This window comes from Mus caroli, unplaced genomic scaffold, assembly GCF_978045245.1.
Source record: "Mus caroli unplaced genomic scaffold, Mus_caroli_1 scaffold_2, whole genome shotgun sequence".
In the NCBI taxonomy this organism is placed as follows: domain Eukaryota; kingdom Metazoa; phylum Chordata; class Mammalia; order Rodentia; family Muridae; genus Mus; species Mus caroli.
In genome coordinates, this window is record NW_028227257.1 from 11,982,780 (window position 1) to 11,994,812 (window position 12,033).

General features: G+C 52.7%; 1 long non-coding RNA gene across 1 annotated transcript; it reads right to left on the reverse strand.

Annotated features, from left to right (window-relative positions):
* Positions 1-1,163: 1,163 nt before the first annotated feature.
* LOC110290550 (uncharacterized) lies at positions 1,164-8,666 on the reverse strand. Its single transcript, XR_002377454.3, has 3 exons — positions 8,484-8,666; positions 1,890-2,115; positions 1,164-1,628 (listed from the first exon to the last, which is right to left on the reverse strand). It is a non-coding gene; the product is annotated as an uncharacterized LOC110290550 (long non-coding RNA).
* Positions 8,667-12,033: the final 3,367 nt, after the last annotated feature.

Here is a 12,033-nt window from a genome sequence, read left to right on the forward strand (position 1 = left end):
ATCCAGAACCTTCAGCTGCAGCTGGGTATGGAATTTCTAAGGTGAGCATCACTTCCTCCCATGGGGCAGCCCATTCCTCCCAGCCCATGGCCTGTACCCGCCCATCTTAGACTCGGATGGAGACTCTTCTCTGTCCCCAGCTCCATCCAAACCAAGAGCATTGGGTTGGGGGACGCTCTTCCTCCTGTGTCACCGAGGAGTCTGACTCCTCGGTGACACCTGTAGTCCTAGCGCTCAGGAGGATGGAAAGTTCAAGGCTGGACTGGGCAGCCTTGAACTCAAAGATAAAATGTTAAACACACGATCCCATTGTTTGATGTGAAAAGAAGGCCAGAGAGGTGAACCACCTTCCCCATATCACTCGGCCAGGAAGGGACAGAAGAGGCCCGGGGAACAGGTGAAAACCTTTGACACTGTCACCTCTGACCTCAGCTTCCTCTACAGGTGGCACATGAGGAGGTGGAGCCCGGCCTAAAGACAAACTTCCTTCTCTCCCACACCTTTCCCTTTCTCTTCCTCTCTCTCCCTGTCTCCTCTCCCTCCCCTCCCAGCCTGCTCCTTCCTCTCCATATCTTTTCTGCCTTTTAGTTAGTTTGGAATCTAGCAGCCCTGAGGCTCTCACATCACCAGTAGAACAGGAAAGTCCCACCCCTGAGGTCTTAATTTCCTTCTCTGGTGAATGGGTCAACACAAGGTCCCCTTATTATCCAGTTGTGAGAATCCCAAGACCATGGCTGCCTTTTTAAAATTTTTAATTAATTTATTTATCTTAATATATGTGATTACACTGTCATTATCTTTAGACACACATGGAGAGAACATCAGATGCCATTACAGATGGTTGTGAGTCACCAGGTGGTTGGGAACTGAACTCAGGACCTCAGGAAGAGCAATCAGTGCTCTTAACTACTGAGCCATCTCTCCAGCCCTCCCCTGCCCCGCCCCCATGGCTACTTTGTTGTTGTTTTGTTTTGGGTTCTGGTTTGGTTTTGTTTGAGACAGGGTCTCTCTATGTAGCCCTGGCTGTCCTGGAACTCACAATGTAGAAAAGGCTGACCTCAAACTCACAGAGCTCCTCCTGCCTCTTCTGCCTCTGCCTCTGCCTCTGCCTCTGCCTCTGCCTCTGCCTCTGCCTCTGCCTCTGCCTCTGCCTCTGCCTCTGCCTCTGCCTCTGCCTCTGCCTCTGCCTCTGCCTCTGCCTCTGCCTCTGCCTCTGCCTCTGCCTCCCAAGTGCTCAGGTGTGTGTCATCACACACTTAGATGCCATGGCTGCCTTTAACAGTGTCAGTTGGCAGTTCCTGAGGTCAACACTGATAAATGGGCCTTGTAATTGCTGCTACACACTGACCCAGAAGAGAACTGGAGGGGGCTGAGGGTCAACCAAAGCCTGACACAGCTGGGCACGGTGGTGCATGTCTAAGATCCCAGCACTTGGGAGGCAGAAGAATCAGATGTTCAAGGATAACCTGTCTCAAAGAACAGACAGACAGACAGACAGACAGACAGACAGACAGACAGATTTGTCCATGGTGTTCCTAATGGTGCCATTCTTCATTCTCAGTGGTCAAATTCTGGGTCTGACTCAAACATGCATTGATTGACCAGTGGGCAAGCCAAGTGTGGTTTATCTGTAAGATGACACATTCATTGATTAAAAACAGCTGAGCTACTTGGTAAGCTGAGGCAAGAAGATTGCCACAAAGGCACTGCATGGTTGAAAGTGGGAAAGCTGGCAGTCTTAGAGGCCTCTGCACAGGAGCCCGTTCCAGACCGCCGAAGAGACAAACCCACAGCAATGGGGAATGGGGGCGGGGGGAGGGCTCCTCTTAGGGAATGTTCTGGAATTGGAGATGAGTGATGTGAAGGCTGACAACACTCAGCACACTTACCGCACCGTGGAAAGAAGCGCTCATCGCCTGGAGCGCCTGGCCATCACCGAGGGAGTGAGCAGCACCTGGCTGCAGGGTTGGTGCGTGAGGCACATCTGGAGGTAAAACTCTTCCTAGCCACCCTCCGTGGCACTGTGCTGGCTCAGCTGCTGTGTACCCAGCACCACTCGGAGTCAATGACATTCCCCATGGCCACCAGATAACCAGGGACTCTGGTGTCATGTGGCTGTGAGTGACAAGAGAAACACAAGCTGGCTCAGACAGGGCCACTGGGCAACGCTCTGGGACACAGCTCAAGACAAGCCTGATCACTCTATTTGGGACTCGTTCATCCCTGTTGATGTCCATCATGTCTGCCCACCTCACACCACCATTTGTCCCCTAGTCTGCACACGCCCTCCCCTACCCCTATCCTGGCCACACCTAGCACACACAGATGGCTTTGCCGCAGGGCCTTTACACTTGCTGTTGTGTGCTAGGCCCATGTCCTCTGAACTGGCTCCTTCTCGCTCTTTGTATCTCTGTTCAAGGAACTCCTCCTAGCTTCCCTGTCCCAAGGGATCTTTATGTTCCCTGCTGTTATCCCCTCCCCCACTAGGACTTTTCACCCAAAATTACCTTTGACCTGTGTCTATTTTCTGCCCTCCTGTCCCATGAGATTGTCAGTTTCCAGAGAGCCAGGCCGCCAGGCTGCCTCCTTACCAATACCTAGTACCCTGCACACAGTAGGTGCTCATCTGTGTACAGTCAGACACAAATTAATAAATGTGTGCACAAATGAGTAAGTGAATGAATGAATGAATGAATGCTTCTTTGTATAGAGGACAGGCCTCAGCCCCTGAGAGAGCTAAAGCCTCTTTAAGGACACACAAAACAGAGGTGACCCTGGGGCTCCCTTTCACCTCAGGCACCACCCAGATGCCCCAGTTGACTAAAGGCCATAAGTGGGCAGGAGGCCAATGCAGCCTAGAGGACCCCTGTACACCTGTGACTTCCTCCCTGGGAGGTCTAACCACTCAGCTTTCCAGCCCCATCCTGGCTGGGAAGTCTCTAGCTCAGATGACCATGGGGATTTTCACCAACAGGTAAGGGTGGGGACTCAGGTGGAATGGTGCCAAGTAGCACCAAGACAGCTGAGCTTCTGAAACTTAGCCAGGAAGAGAGCAGAGGGGCCAAGGCCATTTACCCAAGGCCCCAAGGACACAAGCCTGAGCTTCCGACCCCTCCAGCTCACTCTTGCCTTACGTGGCCACCACAGGTTCCTCCCGATACAGGAGTTTGCTGTCACAGGCATGCAAGGTAGCATACACCTGTGAACCCAGGACAGGACTCCAGGAGCCTGAGGCAGGAGGATCACTTTGGGTTTGAGGCCAGCCTGGACTATAGAGTGAGACCCTCTCTCAGCAAAATGGTAACAGCGTAGCAAGCAAAAGCATCCGGCATCGCCTCTGCCAAGTGAATGAAGGAAGGAAGAAAGGAGAAGCAGGCTAAGGCAGCGGGCAGGACAAGCAGCGGGGCCAGCATTGTCTGCCCCTGGCTCACAATCCCTGCTTCCTAGCACATTCCACCTTGGCCTCCCAACAGCCTCTAGGGGGACGAGGAGGCTGGCGGGAAATGACTCAGCCAAGGCCTGCAGGCTGTCTCCAGCTGCGGCTGAGCCGGTCCATGCTTCCAGGCGGCTCTCAGCCTCCACGCACTGACAAAACCAACCCAGAATTCTGCACGCCTCCCTTCACACTCAGACCAGCTTCCAGTGGAAAGACCGAGGCAGGCAGTTGAGATGTGTTGAGCAGATGAGGCCACTCCTGCATGTGCCCAGGAGCCCAAGGGCCCAGGAGTTTGACTGACTGACATTGCTGGCCAGGCCCAGAGAATAACTCAGCCAGGCTCTCAGTGAAGGAAGTTCGTGTCCTGGCAGCCTCTGCTTGTCCCTGGCTCTGAAGACGGGAACTACCTCCCCCAGGGCCTGTCACTTCTGGCAACAGCAGCAGATGTGGAAATCCAGAGGCTGAGCTGGCAGACAGCGGGTGGCGGACGGGACTTATGCCAGAAACATTGGGCTGACTGAGTGTGTGAAATGTGGCCAGTGCTGTATTTCATTCAGTCATTCAACAAACATCCATGGAGGGTCTGCTAGACCAGGCTCCTGGTCTCACCCCTAATATTGGTAGTTAGCAGAAGAGCATTAGTCAGTGTTTAAAATGACCCAGGGCACACTCTTATTATCTATCCATCCTGTCCCCTCTGCATTGCTTGTGTGATGCTTAAGAGACAGTCACACAGGGAAGACTAGCCCTCTGTGCACACGGGCCATTGCACACACTGGAGCTGGGGTGGCCAGGGTAGCATCTCATTCATTTGGAGACTGTGACAATCCCAAGTGGTAAGTCACAAAGCGAGGAGCAGTGCCAAGACACCCTCTCCTCTCCTCTCCTCCCCTCCCCTCCCCTCCCCTCCCCTCCCCTCCCCTTCTCTCTCTCTCTCTCTCTCTCTCTCTCTCTCTCTCTCTCTCTCTCTCTTGCTCTGAAGCTTAGCAGGAACCCAGGAGGAAGGCACCACACTGAGGCTACAAAGGCAAACAATTGACATAGTTTGCTCATTCATTCAATAATTCCTTATAAAATCTACCACAGGGGCCAGCGAAAGGGCACAGTAAGTAAAGGGGATTGCTGTGTGAGCCTGGTGACCTGAGTTTGATCCCTGAAACCCATGTAAAGGGGGAGGAAACTGAGTACACAAAGTTGTCCTCTGACCTACACACACACACACACACACACCAACCACAAATATAAAATAATTGTGTTTTGTTTTTAAGATTGTTAGCTGAGCATAGTGATACAAGCCTTTTATCCCAGCACTTGGGAGGCAGAGACAGGTGAATCTACAGTTACAGCGTGAGTTCCAGGACAGCCAGGGCTATATGGTAAGGGCTATATATCTTAACGCCGGCGCCCTCCCAAAAGATTTTTAAAGATATGTGTATGTGCATGAATGAATCTGTATGAAAGTCTGTGTGTCATGCGTGTAATGTTCACAGATGTCATGGAAGAGGTCATCAGATCCCCTGGACCTGCAGTAACAGGACGTGTGGGCTACCACGTCGATGCTGGGAACCAAATCTCTGCCCTCCGGAAGAGCACTAAGTCCTCCTAACTGCCGAGCCAGCTCTCCCGGCCCCAGGTGAGATTTTGAAGAGATGTTTTGAGACAGGTGGCTCAGGCCTGTAATCCGGCAGACAGAGGAAGAGTTGGTTAGAGGCTCCTGGGCTGCCCAGTGAGACCCTGTCACAAAACTAGGCAAGCCGAGCCAGAGGTAAACGGGCCCTGAGGACTCAACACATCTCCTCGGCCATCACGTAGCAGATGGACAACTTCACGGAAATGTCTTCCTTAGGTTTCTATGGCCGGGTTAAAGACCGCAAGCAAAAGCAACCCGTGGAAGAAAAGGGCTGATTCCAGCTTACACTCTCCGGTCACACTCCATCACCAGGGGAGTCGGAGCAGGAACACAAGGCAGGAAGCTGCAGGCAGGACCGGAAGCAGAGGCCACACAAGAAAGCTGCCCATTGGCTTGCTCTCTGCTCCCCATGACCCTCTCAGTCTGCTTCCTTATAGAACAGAGGACCACCTGCCCCAGCGGGCGTGTATCACCCACAATGGGACCACCAGCTCTCTGGAGGCAGAGGAAGGTCCAGTCTACAGATAGAGTTCCAGGACAGCAACGAAGGCTACATGAAAAAACCCTGCAGAGAGGGGGTGGGGGAGGGAGAGAGGGAGGGGGAAGGGAGGGGAGGGACCCACAGGCCAATCTGATGGAGGCATTTTACCAATTAAGGTTCTTCTCAAAGAAGATTCTGGCTTGTTTCAAGCTGATTTTAGATAGATAGATAGATAGATAGATAGATAGATAGATAGATAGATACATACATAGATACATAGATACATAGATAGATAGCCAGTACAATAGTTAGGCTAGATCTTAGGTCTTAGATGTGCCTCTAGACACCACACGATGCCTAGCTCCATCTTGGGTCTCTGCAGCAACCCTGCCAGCAAGATACATCCTTCAACCTTGAATACAGCCCTCAGACCGTGAATCTCAATCCTAGCACTTGGAAGGTGGCAGGTGGGTCTCCATGAGACTGAGGCCAGCCTGGTCTACATAGTGAGTTGCAGGATAGTCAGGGCTATAGAGAGAGATTCTGTCGCACAAACAAAACAGAAAAAAAAAAAATCCAACGTGAACCTGTACCCTCTGGACCAGTGACGTAGCAGGTCTCCACTCTATGTGGATGCCCTGTCTGTGGGGTCAAAAGGTTTGAGGCTTAGCAGTACAGGGTTTGGGGCCATGAGGCCTTTTAAGACTCTAAGCATTGAGCCGGGTGTGGTGGCGCACGCCTTTAATCCCAACACTCAGGAGGCAAAGGCAGGCGGATTTCTGAGTTCGAGGCCAGCCTGGTCTACAAAGTGAGTTCCAGGACAGCCAGGGCTATACAGAGAAACCTTGTCTCAAAAAACAAAACAAAACAAAACAAAACAAAACAAAACAAAACAAAGACTCTAAGCATTAACTGGGTATAGTGGTATATGCCCAGCATGAGGAGGCTGAGGCAGGAGGATTGCCTTGAGTTCAAGGCCTAGCTGGTCTACATGATGAGTTCTAGGTCAGCCCTAGCTGTGTGTCTCTAGACTGTCTCAAAATAAAATAATAGAGTAAAATAAAACACCCTGGATGTCTTTGGGAAGGGCCCCCAGGGACACCAGCACCTGAGACTCCCCTGTATCCTCCTCCACTGTCCCCGGCCAAGGCATTGACCCACAGAGTTGAGTAGAGATCTCCATTGGTGTCCTATTAGACCACACATAAGCCTGCTCACCATGCTAGCACAAGCCAAGTGGTCCTGGAATGTGGGTGACAAGCAGGTCGTCCTGGCAGAAGCCAGCACAGGACCCTGGGGCTGCGGGAAAATGGCTAAGATCTACAAGAATAGGGGGCCAGGGAGTGGAGGTTGGGGGGATAGAAGGAAAGAAAAAGAGGAAAGACAGAAATATCAGGGTCTACGGCTGCAGGCCAGTAATCTCAGCTACTCCAGAGCCTGAGACAGAATCTCAAATTCAAGGTCAGCCTGAGCAACTGAGTGAGATTCTGCCTCAAAATAAAAAGTGGAAGGGAGCTAAGGACGAGGTTTAGTAGAAGAGCGTTTGCCAGCGTGAGAATCTAGGTTCAACCCCCTGAACGGCAGGCAGGGCAGGGCAGGGCAGGGCAGGAGGTGGCCCACACCTTTAATCCCAACACTCGGGAAGCAGAGGCAGGTAGGTAGAGCTTGGTTGAGTTCCAGGCCAGCCTGGTCTACAGCCATAGATCCAGGACAGCCAAGGCTACATAGAAACACTCTTGCTAGGAAAAAAAAAAAAAAGAAAGAAGCCAGGTGTGGTGGCAAACGCCTTTAATCCCAGCACTCGGGAGGCAGAGGCAGACGGATTTCTGAGTTCGAGGCCAGCTTGGTCTACAAAGTGAGTTCCGGGACAGCCAGGGCTATACAGAGGAACCCTGTCTCAAAAAAACAAAAAAAAGAAAGAAAGAAAGAAAGAAAGAAAGAAAGAAAGAAAGAAAGAAAGAGAGAAAGAAAGAAAGAAAGAAAGAAAGGAGAAAAAAAGAAAAAAAGAAAGGAAGGAGGAAGAAAATAGGAAGATAGATAAATAAATAAATAAATAAATACAGTCAAAGAAAGCCAGAGAAGGCTGTCCAATGTGATGGCTCATACCTGCAATCCAAGAATTCAATGCCATCCCGAGCTACAGAGTGAAAGAAACCCTGTCTCAAAAATACAAAATACAAAATAAAAGGGGGAGAGAGAGAGACAGGACGACAGGACTGAGAGAGGAGAAGTCTAAGAAGAGAACTCCCCCTAGTCAGGCTCAGGCTGCGTTGGAGCCAGACCACAGGGCTCTCATTTTCTGCAGATTTTTTCCGCCAGAGGCAGGAAACGTTGTCCCCTGGGAACCTCCGAAATAGCTGAGCTCCAGTGCAGCCCAGGCTGGGGGCGGAGGCCGCGGCCAGGAGGGATTTACACCCTGCTCTGCAGTGCCTGGAGCTGGAGAGGGCTGCTGCTGGCGCCAGTCGGCCTGGGTGTGAGCCCCTCCGCCGCCGCTGCCTGCCTCTGTGCCCCTCACTCAACAGGGATAGGTTACAGCGGGGCCAGGTCTACAGCAGGGGCATGTAGGCTTGGGGGCGTTCTCATCTCAGCGCCAGGCCTCTCTGAGAGCCCATGCCAGGCCCCTTGCTCTCCCCCTCACCTAAGCAGTGTGAACCCTATATTCAAGCCAGGGGAACCCCATATCCAGGCTTCCACCCTCATGAGGTTGGTGACACAAGTAAAATTAATAATAATAATAATAATAATAATCACAGGGCCAGCTATAAGTCCCGCGGTCCCGCGCTCTGTTATTGGCTGAGAGGATAGAGTTCTCTGATTGGTTAGTCAAGTCCCTCCTAAGTCTGGGGGATGGAGGCAACCCAAAACCTTTGGACTGAGACCCAGAAAAGGGAGAAATGGGGGGATGGGGGTGGTAGAAATCAATATCAGATACTCACAAGGGGCCACGGGGACAGGAAGGCAACTTGGCATTTATTGAGCACCTCGCATTTTCCAGACACTTTACTGAAGTTTAAGCCTCCCCAGAAGATCTCGCCCAAGAAGTCAGACTCAGAGGACATGGTTGACCAGGCCAAGGCCACCAGAGCTACCGTAGCTCTGCACCCTGCTTACTGGGCCTGCACCCTGGGCCCTGCATATTGTCCCTGCACTCTGACCCCTGCACCCTGGCCTCTGAGCACTGGGCCTGCACCCAGCCCACTTCTGACCTCAGCCTTCAAACAACAACAACAAAAAAGGACAGAGATGGATTGGGGCAGCTTGTTTGCATGTTGGCTGTTGGCCTCTAGTTTCTCCCCACTGACCATGTCCCCTAACACTGCCAGAGGGTAGGGACACCCCCCCCCCCCCGCCGAGGGACTTGTGCAGGGAAAGAAGCCAAAGGCTGGCCTTGGAGGTGTCTGAACTCACCAATGGAGCCAGGGAAAGAGCCAGATGGACTCAGGCCCCAGACCACACTACCTGGCCACAACCTTGCGGACCCCAGACCACCACAGCTGTCCTAGCTGTGCCAACCTCATCGCTGTGATAATACCATCCTGGTGGGCCAGGCCTCCCTGGTCTCCAGAGCTCCTTCCTCGGCTTCCAGAAGCTTCCAAGAACATTGTCAGTGAGATACACACATCTGCCTCCAGATGTCAGCTTCACCACCGCCTAGAAACAGGGAGGCCTCAGGATTATCAGTCTGCTCTCCGGAGGGGAAACTGAGGCACAGAAAGAGGTAGCATAGCAGGTGTCCCAGCCCAGGCCTGGAGGTATTGTCCTTACTGCCAACAGATTAATGGCAAGATGAGGATGGATAGAACCCCAGGTTGCTCATCCTGGGAACAGGGCTCTATATCACTGAGCCACACCCCAACCACAGAGCACAGCCTAGGTCCATGGCCCAGAGCCCTACAGACAACCAAGGTCAACTACCTTTATTACCACTGACCTTGTGGCTTGTAATATCTGCCCCAGTGTGGGCCAAAGTCTTCTATATTCAATTCTAAACAGCCACCTTGTTTAGTAGACCACTGGGGAAACCGAGGGACAGAGTGAGTCTGTGTGGTACACAATCTTGAGGCCAGCTATAGCTTCCCAGGACAAAATCATCTCACGTAGCCTGAACACCCCAACCCTCACCACGCATGCCCCAGCACCTCCATGCATGCCCGAGCACACACACACACACATAGACACACACACAGACACAGACACACACACACACACACACACTCACACACGCACTCTCACACACCAGAGTTCCCCGTGAGACTGAAGCTGTCTCCCTTTGGCTCCACACTGGCTGCAGGACATTTGCTACAGTGTCAGCTCCAGGCCCCACCCCGACGGGGGGCCGCAGGCAGGGGGGTTTCCTGGTTCTGGGAGGGAGGAGTGTACCCCCAGCCCCACCCCCAGCCCCATATGGCCTACATCCTGGCCCATCTGCTTCTCATTGCCCAGCACCCGCCAAGGGGCTGCCGCAGCCCGCCTGCAGGGGTGTGAAGTTTATGTGGCCGGGTTTGGAGCCGGCGGTGACAGGGCCACACACACACACGCAGACATACACTGGACATCCCCTACCTTGCTATATGTGAACACATCAGTCTACCTTCACATGCCCTGCAGCGCCTGAATAGTCTCCCACTCTCACCGAACACTACCAGAGGCTACCTCCAACCCAACAGACCGCCACACACACACCCCCACACCCCCGCCCAGACACACCAACTCACACACGCATACATGCACACACACTCACTGGGTTCAGTCCCAGAATACATCTCTGCACCTACAGACTTGCCCACGGACATAACCACACCTACTGACACACAAATGTGCCCCCCCCCACCCTGCCCACACCTGCAACACACATCTCTCTACACCAACATACACACGCTCAGCCAGCCCAATTCAGTTAAAAAATAGTGACTCACACACAGGCCCAACTCAGAGGAACCCCAAGTCTCAAGCCTATGAGGTCTCGTCTCCCACCACTTTTACTTCTGTATCTCCAGATCTTCTGTATCACCCCAAACCTGAATTGCTAGGAGAACCCAGAGCCCCACACCTGCATGACACATGTCACACCCCCTTGGGCCTCCCCAGTCCTTCCCAGCCTCTGGGGCTTCTCCTCCTTCAGGAGAGACAGAAAGGATGCTGTGCTGGCCCCAGGGAGTGTGTGCAGAGCCAGGCTCAAACTCAGGCCCAGTGGTGTCTGTGCCAAGCACTTTCTAACCATCCACAGGACCTCCCCACTGCCTGCCCCACCCCCAATACACACACAAGACAGGACCCTAGCTCCAAATCCTTTTCTTTTCTTCCTTCCTTCCTTCCTTCCTTCCTTCCTTCCTTCCTCTCTCTCTCTCTCTCTCTCTCTCTCTCTCTCTCTCTCTCTCTCTCTCTCTCTCTCAAGACAGAACTTCAAATGGTAATCCAGGCTGGCCCAGAACTATGTAGACCACATTGGTCTTAACCTCACGGCAATCCTCCTGTCTTAGCCTCCCTAGTGCCAGGATTATAGGCATTAGCCACCACATCCAGATGAAAGGTACAGAGAATGCAGCCCTGAATTCCCTCCCCTTCTTAGCAGATACGGAGAGAATCTTCAACTGGAGGCAGACTATGGCGAGTCACTCTAGACCCCTCTTCTGTATCTCTGCATGTCTATGCTATGGAGTGTCCTTCCAGCGTCAAGTCACCATGGGGCTGGAGCAGCTGCTCAGGGGACAGTGTGTGCTGTCTCAGTGAACCAAGGGGCAAACTTGGCCAAGATCTCAGCTCAGTGCCCTGTTCCCCAGGAAGAGAATTCCAGGGTCAGTAGGCTCTGCCCTGCACACCATCTAAGCAGGGAGCTGGGAATCTCTGGGTTAGCCCAGACAGTGCAACCAGCTGCCCTGCCAGAAGAGAGCTGGAGCCTCCTTTACAATGTGTGAGAATTCTCACTGGCGGCAGGCAGGCAGGCCGGCGGGCAGGGCAGCATTGGCCCCTAGGCTCCCATCCTGCCAGGGTGCTTGCTGGTCCTGCAGCTGGAAATGAGCCTTCCCTGGCTGGCAGAGCCTCGCCCTCCATCCCTGCCCCTCCCTTCACCTGGCCCTCTGCCTGCCAGTCTGTAGCTCAGGAAACCTGTCCCTTGTTAACCAAGTCGCTAGAAAGGAAAGAAAAAGCTTTAGAATCCACCCTGGTTTTGTCCGTTCATCAATCTCTTTTTTTTTTTTTTTTTTTTTGCATTTATGAACACCTACTGTGTGCTAGGGTGGGTGCAGAGGCTGTGAGTTAGCACAGAGTCCCACTTTCTTGACCCCCAGGCAGGGAGAGGAGTAGGAAGCTAGTGATGAAAATAGTGTATAATATGACTAGGTGAGATGGGGCACGCCTCTATAGGCCACTTTGAGACAGAGTCAGAACAGCAAATAGGACCAGTGAGTTCAAGTTCAGCCTATGCTACTTAGTGAGACCTTGTCTCAAAACAAAGAGTCTGTTTGGTGCTGGTGATACACCAGCAGT